Genomic DNA, 19,892 nt, shown 5'->3' with positions numbered 1-19,892 from the left:
AAAATCTACTCAGATTGAAGAATAAAACTTTAATGTTTGGTTTTTCATGAACTCCATCACAAGCTTGTATGACAGTACAATTTGTTGACAGCCTGTGTAGGCCAAAGGGCTGGGTTCATTGATGCCAGTTGATGTTGCAACTCAGACCTGCTGCTCCCCCACTACAGATCGCATATAGAATATGAAACATACGAGTTCAAGCAGGAACATGTGGTTTAGATAGCCAATAATGATTGGGCTATTGCGTATTTTTGTCAAAAATATTTTAAAGGGACAATGTACTTTTCATGCATGGGGAAACATTTTTCTATCCCCTCAGCAAATGTACAACTTCTTCCCCTTTACACAAATCCCTCTGTCCCTGCTCTCTCCACTGACACCACCTACAACCCAAGTCAACTTCAGTTCTTGCTCTAATTGCGATGCTGAACACAAAAGCAACAAAGATCAAGGCAACTCATCACATTATTCTTAGCCCTTCTTTACAAACGACTCAAGGGCATAATTTTCATTATCACACAACCAATTAGCCTTTTCTTCACAATTCAGCAACCTTCCAGATTAATTTATTTCATGGCTGTTGCTTGAAATACTTCACATTTTAATTAGCAGGATCAAAGCCAAGAATTAGCAACACGTAGATTTTGTGTGGTGAACTTTCAAGTTCAAAATAGGAACCTAATTAGAAAGGCTTTCAGAAATATTCCCAAGTGAAAGTGCTGACGAGCAAAATTACAAAAAACTTCAACATTTCCGGATGTAAAATTAAAAATAAATGTTCAAATATGTTGCATGTACAATGCAAAACTTTTGCGCACATTATCTAAAAAGCAACCATGTATTACCATAACCTTGGGGTTATCTTCGACTCCACACTCTCCTTCTCTCCTCATATATCTGACGTCTCTAAGAAGTCACACTACCAGCTGCACCTCCTCAGAGGTATTCTTCCCTTCCTCTCCTTCCCCCAGAAGCTCGCTGTCTCCCGAGCCCTGGTTCTCTCAAAACTGGACTACTGTAACAGCCTTTATCTTAATCTGCCTGCCTCCACACTCCGCCCTCTGCAACTCATCCAGAACAGAACTGCAAGACTTGTCCTTTGCCTCAAGCCCAGGGACCGTATCTCTCCAGGACTGAAATCTCTACACTGGCTCCCAGTGGCTGCGAGGATAAAGTTCAAAACCCTCTGCATTGTCCACAAGGCCTTCTGGGGCCTGGGGCCTAAATACCTTCAACTCTCTCTTCCTAAATATCTTCCTTCCGGAGCCCTTCGCTCATCCGTCTCCAACTCCCTCAGGGTCAGCCGCTTCTCGAAGCAACGAGCTGGGGGTAGATCTCTCTCCGCGGCAGGGGCCTCCCTCTGGAACAGCCTTCCTGCCCCCCTGAAACTTGAGGAGAACCATCTCCGGTTCCGGAAGCACCTCAAAACCTTCCTCTTTGCTTCTGCTTTCTCTCTCCCTCTCCCCTGCTAATTCGTCGCTGAAACTGCACTGAATCTGCAACTGGGCCACTCTCACCGACCTCGGTCCTTGGCCCAGCCACTCTCCACTTGCACTGCGGGACTGTCTCTGTATCCCTACAGCCCCCCCTTCCCAGCACTTGTTCTGCACTTACCTTGCACTTGCCACCAGCTGGCCCTTTTATTTATTTATTCTACTTACCTTGTACTGCACTTCCCCCCTCCCCTTCCCCATGCACCTCTCCCCTCCCCCTCCCCCTGCACTTGCGCGATCTGAATGACACCTGGCCTAGTAGGATCGTTGTCTGTCTTCCCCTTGTTCCCCCCTCCCTGCCTCGTCGCGCCTTGAAACACCTGTGTATAGGCGCGTTACAAATGCCTTATCATATCATATCATAATAGATAATGTGTGATGTGTGGGGATCCTCCCTGATAAAAGGTACTTGTCCCTTGCTCCCATTCCACAGAATCACTAATGTCCAGTGCTTGGTTTAAGCCATCAATATTTTTCCCTCCGGGATTTCAATGTGTTTTTCTGTATTGCCTTACACGGGAGAGGTGTCAGCAAATCAGCAAGCAAGGGATGTAGGCATATTGAGGCCAGCTGTTAGCATTTTTCTCTCACTCTGTCATTTCCTTAGAAACGTAGTTTATATTGCTCAAACCCTGTGGCCCTGCTTGTATGAAAATCTCAGACTTTAAGACCCTGATCATTCTAGGGATTCTAAAATTAGCCAAACCAAGCATGCAGTGTGCTAACTCTGGGACCCACACTATCTGAGGGCCTCTCCCTCAGATCCACTGCTGATCTTACTGACATTGACTGTGGCAATCTCCCAACCTGAGGTGCTCTGTATCAGAGATTCCCCTAGGCTGAAGGGCTGCGGGCTCTGAAAACTCCTAGTCAGAATAATTACAAATAAGTATCATACCCTAAACATACGGGCCTATCTGTTTTCTCAGTGCTTGTGTATGTCATCACTGAGAACGCACTGCTGTAGACATTGCATGTTCACAATCACATATAGATACAAACATGTGATGAATGGTATTGCTCTGCATAACTTCAATTCATCACTATTTTTTAGCCTCATCTTCAAAATACAAAAGATAAAAAGCCAAGTGAAACCCAGTGCTCGCCCTCCTATCAATGGATTACCAACTAAAGAGGACATGAACGCTACCTAGAGCAATGCAAGTGGTTATGATTACTTCTAAATGTGCTTCCTGTCAGGAAGCAGTGGCAGCTCGCTCACCGGCACATGCTGCAATGGCACCCACTATCCATCTATGCACAATGACGCTCATGAAGATTACTGTGGCGATGGTGAGACAGAGAAAACTACGCTTCCCTTGAGAGAATTTGGGTGTTGATTTAAACCAGCATGTGCACTGCTGCCAACTGTCATTCAAGCCATGCGCAGACCCAGAAATAGGTATGCATTCGAGAATGCTGACTTCACTCCTCAACACAATAAATCCACAGTGGCGTTAATTGATCCTGAAAATCTCCTGGAATCCTATTATTTCTTTCCTGTATCTTCAGTCTTCCTGGCTTTGATCTTGGCGCTGATATCCTGCAACACGTATTGTGGGCAACCCTGGCCTCAGCTTCTTGTTTCTAAGGTCCTGATCCTTTCTTTAAACCGTGGCTGCAAATATTGGATTACTCTATCCGATCAACTTTGTCGGACAAGACACTTTTGGCATGCAACTTGTGTCTTCTGTGATTTCTGATTTTTTGTACCTCCTTTTGACCTTACCAGCCATACTTCTTGAGCGCTACCACCATCTGCTTTGTATCTACCGGAGTGAAAACCAACCTCCTTGGCTCTCCATTAGTTGCAACCTTGTGCTGTTGGGTCAGGTCCTTTGCGCACTATTGATTATTTGGACATGAGGCAGAGGTTCATGCGGGTCATCACCTCCCTTGTCAGGGTTTTGTCTGGCCTCAAACCTACATCAGAATGGAGATGTTTCAACCCAGACTCAAGTGCTTCAGGTGTGTGCTGGCTATCTGATAACCAAATCATTGAGTAGAGTACCCTATGTGTTATCACCACTAAATTATCATTAGTTTGAGCTATTAGGTGTCGCTTGCCCATAATCTGCCCATAATAATGCCAGTGGTTATGATTAACTCATACCGTCCCACCTGTCAATATTTAGGTGCACATTTGATAGCAGCTTGTCACATATCTAAACCATTATACAAATATGCATTGTTCGAAGGACGAATGACACACATAGGTGCATAGCTGACCATAGCCAGAACTAACAACCTAACACTGAAAATGTTTTATTTTTACATTAAAAGCCCTGCCTCTAAATACGGATGACGTTGCTTATAAAGTAGAAAGCATATTCCTAAAGCAGATCAGTTTCCTACCAAAGCCACTTCTAATCCTGAAATATAAAAAGTGGTTGCAAAACAGAGAGAACAGAAAATTACCTAATTGCCAGGCTATTATGCAATTATATGTAAAAAGGACGAGCATACTCGTCCTTGGCACTTAAGGGGTTAAACAACAGTGAAATGATAAAGGTTGTAAAATAAGCTAGCGCTCCTAGAAATATTCTCTGCCTGTCTTGTTTCCGTGTTCTTGTTGCTGCGGCTGTTGATTCCTCCTTACTTTTAGGAAGTATGTTTGTTCATGGTTTATCATGTTACTTAAGCAATAGAACCCGAGCGTCGGGGGCTTCGCTCGGGTCCTTACCTATGGGCCCCAGGGCATTACCAGAGTCGGTAATGCCCCCAACGCGAGGGTTCTTTTGCTATTAGTACCCCGGCCCGCAAAAATTGCGAGACCGGGGCACAAAAAGCTTTTTTTTTTGTCCCAAGACGCTACAGCGTTTCGGGAGAAAAAAAAAAAAAGAAAATGGCCGCCGCCATGGAAAGGGAAAACGGAGTCCCTTTTCCCTTTCCATGGCGGCCATCGGGAGCGGACACGCTGGGAACACAATTGTTCCCAGTGCGTCCGCTCCCGAAAAAGGATCAAAATGAAGGTAAGTGGGTTTGGGAGGGCGGGAGTGGGATGGGGGGAAGAGGGGAAAAAAACATACCTGCGTCCCCGGCAGGGGACGAGGGAAGCCCCCAGCCGTGTGTAGGCGCAGAGCAGGGATGGCCCCGCTCCGAGTCTCCACACGGCTGGAGGCTTCCCTCGCCCCGCCAGGGACGCAGGACCAAGAAGGTAAGTTGGGAGGGCGGGTGTGAGGGAGGGAAGGGAATACAACAAAAAAAAAAGACTTACCCGAGTCCCCGGCGTGGGGCGAAGGCAGCCTCTCAGCCGCGGGGAGGCTCTGAGCGGGGATGGCCCCGCTTCGAGACTCCTCATTGGCTGAGGGGTTGCCACGCCCCCCACCGGGGACAAAGCCCGTGGAATCCCAAAGGAGGGATTCCCGGCCGGGTAGGGACCTGGCGAGAGCCAATCAGAATGCTTGTTGCATTCAGATTGTCTCTCGCCGGGTTACTAATGAGATTTAGGTCATGCTCTGGTTACATTTGCATGGTCACCAGGCGCTCTGGAGGATTGGAAAACAATAGGATGGTGGGTGAGGTTAGTGAGCAGAGAGGTAAAATGCAAGATGTCGTTGCCTTTACTTTCAGGAGTAGAGACCAGGAGTACTATGAATTTGCATGCAGGTCTTCTGTGTCAAGAGTATAGAAGCATTTGTGTCCAGGGGGAAGACTCTGTGCCTATGGTTTTAGTATGCATTGGTTGAAGCCATAGTATATAAGTTGGCTGCATAGGTAGATTCTTCTCTTTGATGTCTGTTGGGAGGGGTGTTCAATTGACATGTTTTGGTGGCTCAGTTGGTATGCATACTATGTGTTTGAATAGAGAATGTTCGCATGTTTGGGTGGGTAGAAATCAGCGCATACCTCAATAGACAGGTTGTCACATGACCAAATTATAACATCACATTACAAAGCAGTAAAAAGACCTAACATGGCCCAACAACATACTCCCCCCCCCCACACACACTCCTAATAAAATGCCCCCCTGACAGGACCCATTTCACGTTCTCGCTTTGACATTGCAAAACCATCTTGCTCTCTCTTTCTGTAGCTCTCTCTCTGTCTTGCTCCCTCACTCTCTCATTCTCTCTCTCCCGCTCACACACACTCTCATTATACACCAAGAACATGGTTTGGGAAATGGGCAGATGAGGGGAGGGGCCACTCTCGAGACTCCACTCATTATTATATGTGTGGTAATGGTTATGGGCACACACTGTGGAGACAGGTTAAGTATTTAGTTACTGTTATTTTTTTAATGTAAATAAATACACTCTTTCTTGCCCTCCAACCATTCTTTCTAGTCCCTTTTAGAGTCGCTAGGCCGTAGATTGCGTTGGTTGCGCCGCTTATCTAGGGTGAGGGGACAGAAGAAGAGGTTTGCCTTAGCTAGTAGGCACAAATGAGAAAACTGCCAAATTGGCTGGTTTTAAAAGGACCTTAGAGGCGTTATGCCCCAATAGATGTTGGAAGTCATACAAGGTTTTAGTTATTTCTTTTAATAACCATTTTTAGCGACTTGCCACATTGTTCAAAAATAGAACTGAAAGCCAGGCTTCATGGTTAAGGAGCCATGTGCACCATGTGCTTTGCACTGAGGTTCCTCTGATGTGGGCTCCCTAGTTTTCAGGAGGCCAGAGGAACCTTTATTCTTAGGCCGACCGGTTTCAGTAGTTTGTATGGGTTATACGTCTTTTTTCAAGACCACGGTCCACCTCTGGGCACTGTAATCAGGTTGAGACCAGCATTTACTCCTGCAATTGTAGAGGGATGGAGCAGGGCAGGCAGAGGAGGGAAGATATAACAATATTTTAGTTACATTGCTTTTAGGGCATTGGAGTTCAATAATGTAGCCTACCGATGCTGTGGTGTTTTTCTTACCCTTAATGCTCAGTGCAGCACTTCACCTCAACTCCCTTAGGTCATAGTTGCCGCTTCAAATTCGGACTGTTTATTAGTTCTCTTTACCTAAATGCATAGTAATATTACCAATAGGTAAAATGGTATAAAGGGCATTTATACTAAAGCATTCATTGTTTACATATTTTATGTTATTTCGTGCAAAGAGCCACAGTGCAACTGTGTGTTTGCAGATCAACTGCAAAAATCGCACTGCCTATTTTATCTAAAGCAGAGATTGAGCTCCTAATCACATACGGGTGTCTCAATAGACCACTGTGTCTCTTACCTTTTATGCCGTCTAGTTCGCGCTCAGGCAGCAGCGTTATGAAGGTTGCTGCGGCTGTTTGAACATATACCGTTCTACTGAATCCTCACATTCATCGTGCATGCGTGCAGCAAGACACTCTTACTCTTCGTGCATGTACAGATAGCGGGACTTGTTACTACCCATGCCGGGACCTCCATCTTGGGGGATCCACGGTTTGGGCAAGAATATATGGATTCCTGTTGGTTTTTGAGTAGTGTGCCTAGCATGGTGTGCAACCACCGCGAATCAAATGGAAATGATATCATATTGTAGACGACCAACGTCCTGAACATCGTATTTATTTTATTTTATTACATGGTGTGCTTTATTTATTTCGACCATGTTTTTTGGCCCAGGACACTGCAGCGATACCATTTAATGCCGGGTAAAGCGGCCATTCTCCACTAAGGGGATGTGTCACATCCCAACTTAATTGCTGAACCTCTTAGTGTGTGCTCTTTGAGTGAATATCCGGGCATAAGCCGGGGAGCAGGGCGAAGGAATGGTGCAGACGACGGGGAATAGCTGCCCAGAAAGTGCGGGTCACATAATCTGAATCAAAGAGTGTGATGCATCCCATTAGGCCATCTCAGTGTAACCATAGGGTCACCAGAGTTTGCCAGCTTGTATAGTCGTTCAGGCCTTTCTTGTCAGTACCTAGGTGGAAGATCCATAGCTGTTCCCTTCTAAATAGAATCTACGGAATCAGGATCTTTTCCACAATGGTCTATGGCCCTCTCTACTTGTACAGCATTCTGTGCTGAAGGGCCATGGTCCCCCAGACTTTACTTGGACCATTGTGGAAAAGATCCTGATTCCGTAGAGCGGTAACCTATATTCAGCTCTATTTAGAAGGGAACAGCTACGGATCTTCGCCTAGATACTGACAAGAAAGGCCTGAACAAGAATACAAGCTGGAAAACTCTGGCGACCCTATGAGTACACTGAGATGACCTAATGGGATGCATCACACTCTTTGACTCAGATTATGCGACCTGCGCCTCCCGGGCAGCTATTCCCCTGTCTGCGCCTTCCCTTCATGCTCTGCCCTGGATTATGCCTGGGTGTTCACTCAAAGAGCACACACTAAGCGGCGCAGCAATTCAATTAGGATATGCCACATCCCCTTAGTGGAGAATGGCCGCTTTACCCGGCATTAAATAGTATTGCTGAAGTGTCCTGAGCAAAAAAAGTGGTCGAAATAAACAAAGCACACTATGAAATAAAATGAAATAAATCAGATGTTCATGATGTTTGTGTACAATATGTCATAATATCCAGATGATTCACGGGAGTTGCCCACCATACTAGACACACTAGTCAAAAACCAGCAGGAATCCATATCTTCTTGCCCAAACTGTGAACCCTCCAAGATGGAGGTTCCTGTCTGGGCAGTAACAAGTCCCGCTATCCGTGCATGCGTGATGAGTATGATTGTCTTGCTGCACGCATGCGTGATGAATGTGAGGATTCAGTAGAACCGTATATATGTTCAAACAGCCGCAACAACCTTCATAACACTGCTGCCTGAGCGCGAACTAGATGGCATAACAGGTAAGAGACACAGTCGTCTATTGAGACACCCGTATGCGATGAGGAGCTCAATCTCCACTTTAGATGAAACAGGCACAGTGGGCCTCATTACGAGTCTGGCTGTAGCCGTGCCAGAAAAACCGGCAGGCTGCCGCCAGACCGGTAATACCATTCCGCCTCCATGATTGCCGGAATCACCGGGGCATTACAACCCCGGTGACCCGGTAATTCTGGAGGCGGAATTCTGTAAATCCCCATTCCCATGGAGTCCAATAGGACTCCATGGGGAAGGGGACCATGGAAACACCGGTTCCATCTATGACAGAGCCAGTGTTTCCATGTCCGCCTCCAGGCGGGTGGTGTTATTTCTGCCAGGTCAGACCTGGCGGGAGTGACACCTCCTACCTGCAGGACTCAGAATCAGCCGGTCCGGAAACAACCGCCACCATTGTTTACGGACCGGCTGACTTGTGATGAGGCCCAGTGATTTTTGCAGTTGATCTGCAAACACACAGTTGCACTGTACCTCTTTGCACAAAATAACATAAAATATATAAACAATGAACAATGTAGTACAAAAATGCCTTTTATGCAATTTTTCCTATTGGTGATATTACTATGCATTTAGGTAACAAGGACTACTAAACAGTCAGAATTTGAAGAGGCAACTATGACCTAAGGAAATTAAGGCAAAGTGTGGCACTGCACACTAAGGTTAAGAAAAACACCACAGCATTAGTAGGCTACAGTATTGAGCACCAATGCCCTAAAAACAATATAACTAAGAAATTGTTATCTCTTCCCACCTCAGAAAGTGGTATAACCCATACAAACCACTGAAACCGGTCCGCCTAAGAATAAAGGTTCCTCTGGCCTCCTAAATACTGAGGACCACACACCAGAGGAATCTCAGTGCACAGCACATGGTGCACATGGCTCCTTAACCATGAAGCCTTGCTTTTAGTTCTATTTTTGAACAATGTGGCAAGTCGCTAAAAATGGTTATTAATAGAAATTACTAAAACCTTGTATGACTTCCAACACCTATCGGTGACTGGCCAATTAACGCCTCTAAGGTCCTTTTAAAATCAGCCAATTTAGCAGTTTTTTTCTCATTTGTGCCTACTAGCTAAGGCAAACCTCTTCTTCTGTTCCCTCACCCTAGATAGGCGACACAACCAACGCAATCTAGGCTCTAGCAAATCTAAAAGGGAGTAGAAAGAATGGTTGGAGGGCAAAATATAATGTATTTATTTACATATCAAAAATAACAATAACTAAATACTTAACCTGTCCCCACAGTGTGTGAATGTGAAAGGGTTGGTTACAGGTTAGCTACCCACCCACAGTTCCCGTGTGTGTTCACTGGTTATGGGCAGCCTGAACTTTTCATTCAGAGAAAATGCCTCCTAAAATGTGTGAACCCCAAGCACTCATTTCACTTTCTTCAGCATGTTGGTTTGTAGGTTGAGAGCCATCTGAAACCTCACTCTAGTTTGCCAAAGTGATATGCTCAGCGGGCCCGCTGGAATCTATGCCCATCTTGGAAATACCCATCAGGCTATGAAAGGCATTTGTCAGGCAATCAGGACTGGGACAGAATTGCTTGTCATTTCTGTGTAGGAATCTTTTACCACTACTGATTAATTTTAATGTGTAACAGATGAGACTGGCACCAACTTCACATTCCCATCTACAGTAATGCTATCCTGCAATCTGAGGCAAGAAAAAGTCTGTTTTATTCGGAATATTTTTGCTTCATTAAAAATGATAAAAATTTAAAAATGCAGGCGGTCCACTGACTCTGGGAAAGCCACCCAAAAGACTACAAATTAATTCAGACTACAGTGAAAAATAAAATAACTACAGCCTGTCGACTTTTGTCTTACTAATCCGTTTTATCGAAATATAGAGCAGCACATTTACTTTGCCTCTTCACACAGATATTTATAGATTTATTATTTGCAAAAAGGTTTTTACAAAACAGTTACGTTGAAATCAACAAAAAGTTAAAGTGTACAAGCAAAAGAAATCATAATATTAAGGTAACATGTACACGTATATTATCAATACATTAAAAAATATATTGAAATAAAATATCATTGTAATCGTTATAACCTTTTTGTATGGGTTGTAACATTGATGTCATTCATTTGTTTTACAGATATTGCTTTGTGTTTAGTAAATATGTGAAACCATTGTTATTGCTTTATCTTGTTAATGTGTATTGCATTTTGCTGCTTTTGTAATTATATACATTTTGCATTATTTAGTTATTATTTTGTAGTAATACCTGGTTGTTTGTGTTTGTATTTATGTAAAAGTATGAATCTTATCATTTAAATGTTAATACGTTTGTAAATTGTCTAAGTTGTGTATACATGTTATTTGTTGAAATAAATGTTTGTAAATAGTGTTCATTATATTGTAATTGTTTAGTGTATGTTTTAAGTTTATGTGTCCTGTATGTTGTATTTTATCTTATGTTTGTTATTTAATTCTATTTTTGTAATTTTTAAATGTTATTTAGCTATTTTTAAAAATGTAAACTATAAAATAGAAATGTATATTTTTTTATTTAGACGTTACATTTTGAAGTAAAGTATACGTGCTGATTATTTCATTGTTTTATTTTTTTAAGTTTATTTCGCAAAAGGTAATATCCATAAAAACATACAATCATAAAGCACAATCTATTAACAGTGCAAATAGACAAATAGAGGGCAGCCCTTTATAAAATAACTGTGTAGTTCTATGATCCTTTCATAGAATGCCACTAGGTAATCATGGTTACCTCAAGAATACAAATAGCAAAACTCTCAACAATTTCAAGCAACTACACATCTGGTTAAAAACATTAAAATGTTAATAAAACTTTTATTTTGTGCAAGGCATGCTTCAATGGTGGGCTATATTTCATTATTAAATGGAAGTATTGCGCATATATGAATTATATGTATAATTGTTTTTAAATTATGAGGTATTTTTATATCATAAAAATATGTTATAGTTTGATGAAGTATTAACGATGTAAATGTAACTATGTTATTAATACTTTTGCTTTATAATAATATAATTTGTTTGTATGCATATCATGTATTTATTATATAATATTTGATGTTGTTATGTTTATGGGCGAGTTAAGGTTACAATGATATTTTATTTCAATATAGTATACTTTTGAATGTATTGATAACATATTTTTATGTTCTTAACATAACGTTATGATTTCTTTTGTTAGTTTATTTTTTTAATCACTTCCAGTGGTCTTTTTAATGTTGTGTAATTGTTTATAAAATATTGTTAAGTAGTAAATTGTATCATTAAATATAATATATTTAATTAAAAGATATGAATGTGAATGTTTGTTGTAATTGTGTTTTTTGAGTAGTTGTGTAAAATGTGCATTATTTATATTTGTTAAAATGTAAATATACTGTGTGTAATGGCATCCATATCACCCCTTACCTGCACTTTATTGATGTATATACTAGCTTTTAGAAAAATACCAATTAAAGGCTCTTTTAATAGCAATACTTTTATGTACTTGTTCAAATTGTTCTGGGTATCATTATGAAAATCGCCAAAAATTCAGGAAGTAAAAATGATTTTTTTTTATTTATGTTGCTACTTTTAAATAAATGTTATTGGTGAAAATTCTTCGCAGTGTTAATATATTTTGTACAGCATAAATTCAAATTAAAAACTACATTATGTGTTGTGTGTATTTTTAATACAAATTGATCAATAATTTTCAATTGGTATAACATGTATACTATTTTATGAAATAGGTTTCATTTTAATAATTATTTACTTTTTTAAAGCACCTCTTAATTAATGATATTTGAATTTTTGGAAATGAGTTGCTACATTTGTTTCTTTTACTGCAATTATATTTCCACATTTTAAACAGCCTTAAAAAGAATAAGCATACTCTGGATCAATACTTGCGTACATTTGGAAATGGGACACAATCAGTAACTTTTTTAAAAAAATGTGTATTTATTAATTTGCATAACAACATACAAACAACAAAGTACCCCCCGCATACCAACTTCCCCCCCACCCTCGACACACCATACAATACTGTCTACCACCAAGGCTACAAGTCAAGTTCGTCCAGACAGTTCGGATTAGTTCGCCCAGACAATTATTATGATTGCCACCATAGATCAGTCCACGTAGACCTCCAGATATAGTCCATTATAGACGGCTCCATATGTAATCCCATGTGTAACATCCAAATTACCATCTAGACCTCCCCTTCATCGTCACGTACCAATGTCTACCAGCACCAGAGGCGGATCTCTGGAGCAGATAATTTGTATACGCATCCCACATGCCAGTATCACAACTTTGCTGCCTATTCAGTGATCCCCACCCACATTCCATATCATTACAATACAAAATGTCATTTTTCCAATGTGAAACCTTCTGAGCATGTCCCGCCCCCCACAGCATAGCTACCCTTTGCCTAGCCAGGATTAGGAGCAGCATCACCAATATCCTCATACCTCTAGGAACCTCCTTACTGTAGCCCAGCAAACCCATCACAGGATCGGGGACAATTCTTTGGCCTATAATCCCCCCAATTACTTCAAACACTCCCTTCCAAAACAATTGTATGTTCGGGCAGCACCAAGCAACATGGAGGAAGTCAGCCATTTCTGAACGGCATCTATTACATCTTCCGGTGACCTCCAGGAAGAGTTCCTTGAGCTTCACAGGAGTATAATAGAATTGGTGAATATACTTAAAATGGATTAGCTTATACCCAGCATTGGTAGCCCCCTTTCGAATACCCTCGCAGCAGTATTTCCATGTATCTTCTGAGATCTCCCTACCCAATGATTTCTCCCATTTTTCCCGCAAGCAAGACATTCTTATGCTCCTAGAGTGGATAGCCATTGAGTACAATCCCGTGGTTATACATCTACCCAGTAAGCCCTGAAGTACCTCATCTAACATAGGGGATACCGGCTGCTGATCAGGGAAGGTATTAAACACTAATTGAAGACTCACCCTGAGTCTAAAGTATAAAAACACATCTAGGGCAGACAGAGACCCTTTCCCCCTCAATTCCCCCAAAGATACAAATCTACCCTCAGGGAACAAATCACCAAAGCATGTAATACCCAGTTTTTTAACCATATCCACAAAACTTCTTCCTCCAGTAATGGGTATCCCCGGTGTATGTATTACTGGGAGCCGGGGCGAATAGAGAACCCCACCCCCTTGCTTCTGTTCTAGTTTAGTTCATGCTTTACATGTTACCTCTACCAAATTCGTGGGCATCGCACACGACTCGGAGCTAACAGGATGACTGACCGAAGCAGGTTGGGCACAGCCACTGCTCTCTCCACCTCTATATGACTCCTATCATGTTGTAATCTGTGCCAGTAGATCAGAAACCCAGCCTGCGCCACCTCATAGTACGTTTCAAAGTCCGGCAGCGCCACGCCTCCCTCTGACACCGGGGCCATTAACTTATCCCACAAAACCCTGGCCGGTTTATCAGCCCATATAAATCGCATTATCTCGGTTTTCAGACTAAGAAAATATTCCCCGGGGACCCTTACTGGAGCGTTCAAGAAAATATAAAGAAATCTCGGGAGCAGTGTCATTTTAACAACGGAAATCCACCCATACAGGTTCAGTGGGAGCCTCTTCCACCTACTTAGGGCCAACTTAGCTTTATGCAGGGCCTTAAGATAGTTAATATGATACACCACTTGCGGGTCCCCTGCAATGGAGATGCCCAGGTATGTTGTGCAGATCATGTGCCATTGAAATCCCCATGCATCATGGAATTGGGACGTTGCCTCTGTCAGGGGAAACAACAACGATTTGGATGTATTCACCTGTAGTCCTGACACCACCCCAAATCCCTGAACGTCCGCCATCACCGGGTCCAAGTTCACCTCAGGATCTTTAATAAACAACACCATATCATCAGCATACAGTGAGATTATTAGTTTGTGATTGTACAATTGAATCCCCCGGTGTATATGCTCATCCCTAATCCTTTCCGCTAGTACTTCAATCACCAAGGCAGTGACAAGGGGAATCCCTATCTGGCTCCACGCTCAAGAGGGATGGCCGGTGTTAATTGGCCATTCACCCTCACCCTCGCCGTCGGCTGCGTATACAGTAGCTTCACCAAGCTCACATAATGGGCACCCAAACCCATTCGCTGAAGAACTGAAAACAGAAATGGCCATTCTATCGAGTCAAATGCTTTGGTGGCATCCAAAAGGGCGGCCACCACCGATTATCATGTAGCCACAGCCAACATCAACCCGAACATTCTCCTAAGGCCATACGAGGTAGAGCGGCCCGGGATAAAGCCTGCCTGGTCTATCACCATTTCCGACATAAAGGGCGTCAGTCTCGAGGCAAGAATCTTCGCCAGAATCTTGTTATCGATGTTAATTAAGGAGATTGGGCGATACGAAGAGCAGTCACACCCAGGTTTATCGGGCTTCAACAGGACTACCACTATTGCCTCTCGCAGTGAGTCCGGTAGGGTCCCTGATTCTAAGCTGTGCTGGTGCATCTCTAACAAATGAGGTGCCAGAGTGTCCGTAAAGTGTTTATAAAACTCTGCCGTAAACCCATCGGGTCCCGGCGATTTCACATTCGGCAGAGCCTTAATCGCCTCTACAACCTCCTCTAATGACAACGGATGATTCAGGTGATCGCTCTGGGCTTCCGTGCACCAATGCAGCGCGACTCTGTCTAAATATTTCTCAATATCCCCCAGCGAAGCCTGTGAACTCGAAGAATACAAGCGACTATAGAACCGAAAGAACTGCTGAACAATGTCAGTATCCTCAAACTTATTATTCCCCTGCTCATCCGTGATCACCTGTACTCTGCCCGCAAAGCTGTCAATTTTTGTCATCCCTGCAAGAGTGCGGCCGGGTTTGTTGCCTTCCCCATATTGCCGAATATTAGATGCATTTCTTATAAATGTGACTTCCCTAAGCGCTAACGCTTTGAACTCCTGCCGGTGCTTAAGAATCTCCACCCGAACATGATCGGGAGGAGCTGGGTTAGTCATCTGCAGTTTCCGCAGGATCTCTTCCTTGGCCGCTAGTTCCCTCCTGATTAATTTGAGAATGCCTGCCTCTCTGGATATAAATTCCCCTCATATCACACATTTCAAGCTCTCCCAAAGTACACCCGGGGATTGTACCAACCCTATCTTTAGTTCTAGAAAGGTGTCAATCGCCGTCTGCAAGCCATCCCTAAATACCGCATCGGACATACCTTCACTCTTGAAGCACCATGTAAACGCCCCCTGAACCCGCCCCTCGACACCCAAATCCAGAAGTACCGGTGCGTGATCCGAGAGGGTGCGAGCAAGGATCTCGACCTCTCTGACTTTACCCAGCAGCGACTGCGAAACAAGAAGACACAATCAGTAACTTGATATGTTTTAGGAACTTTGCAAGGTAGAGGTTCATTTCCTTTTTCTATAGTTACAGTTTCTATGTTTTCTTTTAATGTTTAGCTTTTTAGTTGCACTAACTGTGTTTTTTATTTGTAGTTGAAGTTTGTTAGGTAGTTTCATTTTTATAAACATTTCTAAAATATATTTGCTCATGTTTATTTTGCATATGTGCTAACTTTGCTGAATTTCTTAAATGATATTTTTGATGATTACCCCTTTTTAATTTTGATTTGGAGGTAGAGCAAATTACTTCAGTTGCATTTTGCACATTATCTGGGGCAGGAGTTTCAAAGCAGTCCCAAATCCAGGATCTTAATTTAGCTAAATGGAATTGTTACAGAAGTCGTTATATTTTTGGGATGTTGCTTTTTCTTTTTACTAATAGTAGCACTTGAATTGCTTTGGCTACTGTCAGTACTATAAATATTTACCTGTGATATATGTTCAGTTGTTGAAGTTTGGGATGCAGAAGTTAAAGGAGTAGTAGTAAGAGGTAAATGATCATTGTTTTTTGTGCTATGCCAGCTTTACTTTTAAAATACCACTTAAAAGTGACAAAGTTCTAAGTGTTTTTGCAGATGTTATAGAATGTATTATTGGGGAATTAATTGTTTTAGTTTTAGTTATATCAGAGGATTTCCTTTTAGAAATAGAAGTTCAAGTGCTCAGATGTATTTTGTGGGTTACAATACAAATAGTTTGCTCCATTTAAATAGTACTAGTAGTACTAGTAGTAGTAATAGAAAATGTATTTGTATTATCTTTTTGGATTACTGGACTATCAACATTGGAATTGTAGTATGTTTATTATTAGGTGAGGTAAGTTTTGTTTTTGTGGTGTAACAGCAGTTTTATTAAAGCTCTGCTAGAACTAGTAATAGACTTTGAAGCTTGTATTTCTATTTTAGTAGGAAAAGTTTGTATTGTTGAAATACATTTAAATGTATTTTGAGTGGTTTTTAGTCATTTTAATTTATTAAATGTAGGTGTTTCACAAGGTGAATTTAATTCATGATATGTGGTACAGGTAGCCTCATTGGTGTATTACTTATTTCTGCAGTTTCTTTTAAAAGCGTTAAAGGACTTGTGGAGGCAAATGGTGAGATTTCAACTGGTGTTGATGTTTGTGTTGTAAGTTGTACTTTTACAAATATATTTTGATTACTTCTTTTGTAATATTTCCAATAGTTGGTATAGTTGTGATGCAATCAGTGGGAATGTTTATTTGAGCATCCTGTTGGCTTGTTATATGTGTGCTTGTATGCTCTTTTTATGGGTTTTTTTAGGAACGTTTGTGGCATTTTCCTCTACGTTTTCTTTTTTCTTTTAAGACTTTCTTTTCATGCTTTTGTTATTTGCTGCAATAAAATAACAATGGATAAATAGATCACTACAGGAGTTTGACAAGAGTTTTTTTATTAATGTATTTTTCGCTTATACAAAACAAGTCATGTTAAAATATTATTCATTGTGCTAGTGGTATGTATAGTACGCTACTGTCTACAGTTGTACTGACATTTTGTATAGTGTGCTATTAACAGTAGCGTAGTGGCTTTGTCCATATTTATATTTATTTAGCATTAGAAAAATGTGAATGTTGCATACACATTTATTGAAGCTATGCCGCATAAAAAGTGTATTGACTCTTCCAACCGTTTGCTGTACACACTGTATGTTATAATAGCAAGCAGATTACATGCTACTGTTTACATTTGTATTAGTACTATTCATAGTATGCAGTTTCTACCTCATTATTTACCTTTGTCATTTTCTCTTAATGTTGATGTTTCACCTATAGCAAGGAATACATGTAACAATATAAAATGTTGTGCCGTTTACTGTATACACCTGTATGTTTTAATTTTGAGGTTATTTGATCCTACTGCTTACATTCAGATTAACAGTTTGTGTATATTTGTATGTATAGTACGCTAGTGCCTAAAGTGGTATTTACATATTACACATAGTACTATTACTCATACGCTAATAACTACCTGCATTGTTATTTTTTATTAAATGTGTATGTAGCTTGAAAAACATTGTATGTACCATTTTCGTCTTCTCTTATTGTTGATGTTTCACCTATAGAAAAAAAGATATGTCACAATATAATTTATTTTATACAACTATATGTTTTACTTGTGAGGACATGTAATGCTACTACTTACATTCATATTAACGTTTTGTACATATTGGTATGTATACAATGCTAGTGCCTATGGAGTGGTATTTACATTATTTATAGTACTATTAATGATATGCTACTAGGTACCTACATATTATTATTTATAACATAGTGTTATTAATACTACGCTAGTGCCTACATTTGTATTTCCATTGTGTATATCATGCTATCATCTGTACGCAAGTGGATACATTCATATTGATAACGTTACCAGCTACTGCTTACATTTATATTTTCTATCTATTAACATTTATAGTACAGTAGTTCCTACATTTGAGTGTACGTTTTGTACATAGTGCTATTAATTTTACTCTTGTGCCTACATGTGTATGAACATTTTGTATCATGTTATCATCAGTACAGAAATGGCTACAGTTGTATTGATGATATTAGATGCTACTGCTTACATTTCTATTAACATCTTCTATGTAGTACTATTTCAAAAACACAAGTGACTACATTTGTATTGATGACTTAGATGCTACTGCTTACATTTGCATGAACATTTTCTATATAGTACTATTTATAGAATGGTAGGGCCTGTTTTTGTATCATAGGTTTGTAGATGGTGATATTAACTATATGCTAGTGCCTTATTGTTACATTGCATTATAAAATAAGTACGTAAGAGTGTAGGTTTTATTATTCACAATGTTCACATTTGAACAATAGCTGCATTCAGTAGTGAAAGCCGAATTTATAAAAAAAACTATGTACTAGCCTAGCTCAGTTGAAGGCTTGAAAAGAGTGTTTGTTGAAATGTTCAAATATGCTGCAACAAAATAGTTATACATTATTTATTTTCAAGTATAACATTATAAAATGACAAGTTTAACATGAGTTAAAAAGTGTATACATTTGTAAAGGGTACTTACTTTGCATCCACATTCACTGTCTTTAATTGAAGTGGTTTATATTTTTAATAGACATGGCTCAATAAGTTGTACGTTTGGGCAAAACGGCACGTCTATTTGTTGTAATTTAAGTACACTGGAGTGCTTCTGCATGTTAATAGGTTGATGTGCATTACACATGCGCATTTGGTTATTATTTGCACATGCTGTTTGTTAAAGAAGTTGTGTTTTATTGAAGAATTTCACACATCATTTTTCTGAAAATATAACTCCAGGTAAGTTAGCAAGCAAAAGTGTTGTGTATGTTTTATGTGTATTTGTCAATCCTGAAGTGTGAAAGTTTGGTATGTAAATATTTGTCAACATCTACGATGTAAGGTTATTTAGCATTACGCATGCATGTGTATTTGTCCTGTTGCTGCATTATTCAAGTCATGTGATTATAGGTAGAGGTGCAGTGTTAGTAGAGTGTACATGTACACAATGTTTGTAGCTGGAAAGGTGTGTATTGTACTTTAGGCATGCGTGCACGTATCTTGCTTTGTGTGTAAGGCATATTATTGTAGTTTACGTTTAGCATGCCTGTATGTATATTTTTATGCACGTGGTTATTAATGGATTACGTATGCGTTGTATTTTTGGCATGTGTGTGGTTATTTAAATGTAGGCAGAAACAGTCTTAATTGTAGACAATTGGTGGGTACATTGGCTGGAGCATTGCATTTCGGCAAGTGCTGACTGTTTCACCATTTGGTGATATGAAGGTGGAATGACTTGCTATTTGCGGTGGCAAATGGCAAGAAATGATGGATATACTTTTTGTTTATTGTGACACTGTTGTCAAGCTGCCTGATTGTATTTTGGTCTGCATTGCCTGTAACGATCTTGGCTACAAAAGAGGAACCAACATTTGCTTAACACTAAAATGGTTATTTCCAACAGCATAAATAGTGGTTTGTGTTTGGCAGCACGTAAAGTATGGATACAGGGAAGTGCTAATCACCTAAAAATGAATCATGCTTGGACAAGTGTGACACGTAGCCAGCAGGCAGATCCAGAGCTTCCAAAGGCTGATGCCTAAGGCCTCAGAAGCACTCTGCTGCTCCACCTGCACCACTAGCACAGCCTCTATCCACCATGTGACTCACACAAGGCTCTGTGCTAGAAGAATCCCTTT

The sequence above is a fragment of the Ambystoma mexicanum genome, chromosome 6q (genome assembly GCF_040938575.1).
Source record: "Ambystoma mexicanum isolate Mex_15411 chromosome 6q, UKY_AmexF1_1, whole genome shotgun sequence".
NCBI lineage: Eukaryota > Metazoa > Chordata > Amphibia > Caudata > Ambystomatidae > Ambystoma > Ambystoma mexicanum.
Note: the sequence above shows the minus strand (reverse complement) of the source record.